We start from the raw sequence: 4,031 nt of genomic DNA, 5'->3' as shown, positions 1-4,031 counted from the left end.
AGGAGGAAGAAAAAGAATAGAAAAAATCCTATCCTCCATGTGTCAAGAATTAAATTGTGCTCCTTCCAAAATAGATCTCTTGAAGTCCGAACCCCAATACCTCAGAATGTGACCTTACTTGGAAATAGGGTCCTAGTAAATGTAATTAAGTTAAGGTGAAGTTGCACTGGAGTAGGGCCGGCCCCTAATCCGATATGACTGGTGTCCTAAGAAGACAGACATGTGACAACGGAGACTCACAGGGAGAACACCATGTGATGGAAAAGGTAGAGACTGGAGTGACGCAGCAGAAGCCAAGGAACACTGAAGATTGCCAGAAAACCACCGGAAGCTGGGAGACAGGCCTGGAACACATCCTTCTCTCGCTGCCTCAGAAGGAACATCAACCCTGCCAAGACCTTCACTTCAGACTTCTAGTCTCCAGAGCTGAGACAATAAATTGTTGTTGTTTTAAGTCACCCAGTTTGTGACGCTTAGTTACAGCAACCCTAGGAAACTAGTACATGCCAAAAAAATAATAACCACCGTTGAATTATTACTGTGTTGCAGGCACCATGTTAAGCAGTTTACCCAAATTATATCATTTATTTTTCACCACAGCCCTGTAGAAAAGAACTACTATTATTCCACATCACTGCGGAGTAAAGGGAAGCTTAGAGAGGCCTGAGGTCAAACCACTTTAGGTAAAAACTCAGACAACAAAGGGAGATGTGCTTTGGGGTGAGAAACTTTCAAATCACGCTCCAGAAGCAACAACTTACTTCCAGTTCAGCCCTAGTCGGGGCTCAAAGGGAAAGAAGTTTAAACTAGGAAGTTATTGTGTGAGTCAGGATAGGCTAGGTTATGCTGCAGTAACAAATGAACCCTGAAATTCCGTCCCTGGACATCTCTACCAGGTTCGTTTACTGGGTAGAACACTTGGAGTGGCAAATCTAGGAAGGACAAAGAGAGCAGCAGCGATCACTTCAATTTGGGGAGAATAAAAATTCATGACTTTTTAAATAATGATGTTGCTAGAGGGAAAACAATTAGACTTCACAATCAAAGAGAAAGTTTCTTGATGGTAGCTGACTGGTGAGCTATTCGTGGCTAAACTATGGTTAAGTTTCTTATAGATTAAATGTGTCAGGATTCAATGGGCTGCCCATTTAAAACTTTTATGTTTTTTATTTATTGAAATAACCAAAACCTTTTATTCCCCGTAAGTAAACACTATATCTTGATAAAATCTTTATCCAACACATAGTAGATGCCCATTTAATGTTTGTTAAACAACTCAATGAAATGAATGTTAGATATTCATACTACGAAATAAGACACAGGTAGAGAAATCACAGAAGAAAAAGGCAAAAAAAAAGGCCCACCAAAAACCCTTGCCTTCTTTTGTTTTTTTGTTTTGAGTTTTTTTTTTTCTTGGGCCATTAAATTCAAAGGAAAAAAATGGACAAGTTGGCCAGTAAGGACATTAAAAACAACAATAATCGCCTCCTGGCACCATCAATAAAATGACTCAAAACATTAGGCTGGACATGGAATTAGAACAATCTTTGAATACATTTAGCTTTTTAAAAATCTCAGTGCATTGACCTTATTTTTCTCATTTTGTTAAAGAGAAACACACTAACCGGCACTGAGCTAACCCCCTGCCTTCTCTTCCAGAAGTCTTTCAGACAGAATCCAGGGGCGGCAAGGCCTGGAGTCAGCTGTACCAACAGGACTGGGGAGAGTTGCTGCCCATTTTTGGAGGGGGGGTGGTGCGCCCAGGGAAAGTGCCACTCCTGGTTCCTAGCTGTCTACCACTGAGCAGGGCAAGGTGGGGCTGTGGAATTATCTCTCTCATGGGACAGCACTCAGAGCACTGGCTCCTGGACTCCTGCCCATGTCTCCCCAAGCGAATAGTTCTCACAGAGATTAGCCCAAGCCCCAGTCTCCCTTCCTCTCAGCCCCAAGTGTGCATTTCCTTTCCTTCTCTCTGTACCCACTCGAAAAAGCTGCCAGCCTTGCCGCTGCCTGATTGTCCCCTGGCCTGGCTGGCCCTGTGGCTCTCTGTGGAGCTTCCTGGCAGCCAAGAGGTGTGGAAAACAGAAGCACAGAGCCCAAAGTTAGATTCTGGGGGCCGGGCCATGTCACTGAGACCTTGGCCCTTCTCTCTCAGTTTGCCCCCCACTTTCCCATTTCGGCCATTACTGAACTCTCTGCCCCTGCTTCTGCTTCTAGACTCCTGTAAAGTGGAGGGAAGGGTGTGCTTCTTCAGTGACTTTGACCCTCAAAGGCACCCAGGCTCCAGGAAGGAGCCGTCTTCGCTCTCTGGGGCTGGGAGATGTGGCCTTCAGTGTGGATTATAAGAAAGGTGCAAAAATCAGTTCAATGGACATTCATAAGAATTTTCAGTTATATTTGCCCACAGGGGATGACATTCGAAGGGCCCGAAAAGGCAGCAAGGACTTTTTAATTAATTGGATGACGTGGCCCTTTGGGCAGCCAGAAAGACAGGTAGATGTAACAATTAATACATTTTTGCTGAAATGGGACCCAATGCTGTGGTTTGCTCCTTTCACCAGCTCTCGTTTGGATATGCATGTGTGTTTTTCCAAGTTTAAACTTTCAGGGTTATGTAACTGTTCCCCTTGGCTTATAACCAAACTTCCAGATTATCGGGAGGTACCCTGCACAAGTGGGATGGTGGCATGGGGTATCCACGTGACCCTGGGCTTACTGGCCGGGCTGCCTTCTAAGGAAAGGCTTTGCTTGCAGATCAGGGAAGAGAGTTCCTTGCAGGTAGGTCCTAGTGCCCATTTTTGAGACTTTCTGGCCAATCCTCTGAGCATCTCCAGTTCTCAAACCTGTAATCGTTAAAGGTAGGAATTCAGTCACACTTTGCCCCTTGAAAAGACCACCGAACGCAATGCAATGTCTATAGGAGCAGAAGCCACTTGAGAGAAAGTCAGCATTTCCAGTTCTTCAAGTTCTTATTTCAGCGGTGTGCTCAGCCCTGGATCAGAACAGTGTGGTTCTTGAAAGCAGTGTCTTGTGGAGCCCAGATTCTAAATGTTTCCTCTCTTCTCTTGCTTGCCTCCTTCTGCTGAGTTACCATCTCCTAGCTGCCGATTAAAATGAAAATTATGATATTTCTGTAGGATTTGCCAACATGGTAGAAGAGAGATTATAGGCAGGAGTGAACATTTCAAACCTCTTTTGGTAGAACACTCTGTATATCACTTAGAACATTACATTTGCCTTAAAGTCCAAACCAGCCAGTCCCCTGCTGGCCCCTGTGGGCCTCCAGAGTTTACAGAGAGGATTAATGGCTCCCAACTCTTACATTCCTAGTGAAAGATCTACGGAAATGCAAAGCACCCAGCCATCAGCTGAACAACTCCAAATGCAGAAAAACAAGCTGGGACCATGGGGACCCCGAGGCATCAGACTTCCTGCCCCAGAGGGTGTGAGAGGCAGAGGCACAGCCCCGTGGGCTCCTGGGGGAAGGCAAACATCTCAGTTGAAGGAAAGCATCTTAACCTTTTGCAACGTGCATGGAGCCAAGAAGGCCTTCCAGTCGTGGTGGTGGTGGTGGTGGAGGTGGTGATGGTGTTCTCTTTGACTGTTCCTCCACTCAGTGTAAATTTAGCAAAGACTTTAAACCCCAAGTAGCCCCACCCCCACCCTTTACTTCTCAGTCCGATTTGCAGTTTTAATGGGAGTTTAGTTGGACAAATGGGAAACATGACAAACAGCACAGGAATGTGAAAGTATTGCCTGTGACTAAAACGGACCAGATCGTTCAGATTATTGTCTCTTCACCTTTTATTTTTCAAAAAAGAACAACAGTATCGTTTCTTATCATAAAACAATGTATTACTCATCGAAAAAAATTCAAACATTAAGAAAAGTATTAGAAAGTTGAACTCTACCAACCTGAGATAATGACTTAAAATTTGGTGAACATTTTTCCAAGTGTGTCTGTGTGTGTGTGTGTGTGTGTGTGTGTGCACGCGTGTGTACTAGAAATAAATTTACAGCCAGGGGATAAT

This window comes from Pteropus vampyrus, unplaced genomic scaffold, assembly GCF_000151845.1.
Source record: "Pteropus vampyrus isolate Shadow unplaced genomic scaffold, Pvam_2.0 Scaffold47, whole genome shotgun sequence".
Taxonomy (NCBI): Eukaryota; Metazoa; Chordata; class Mammalia; order Chiroptera; family Pteropodidae; genus Pteropus; species Pteropus vampyrus.
This window is presented reverse-complemented; position numbering follows the sequence as displayed.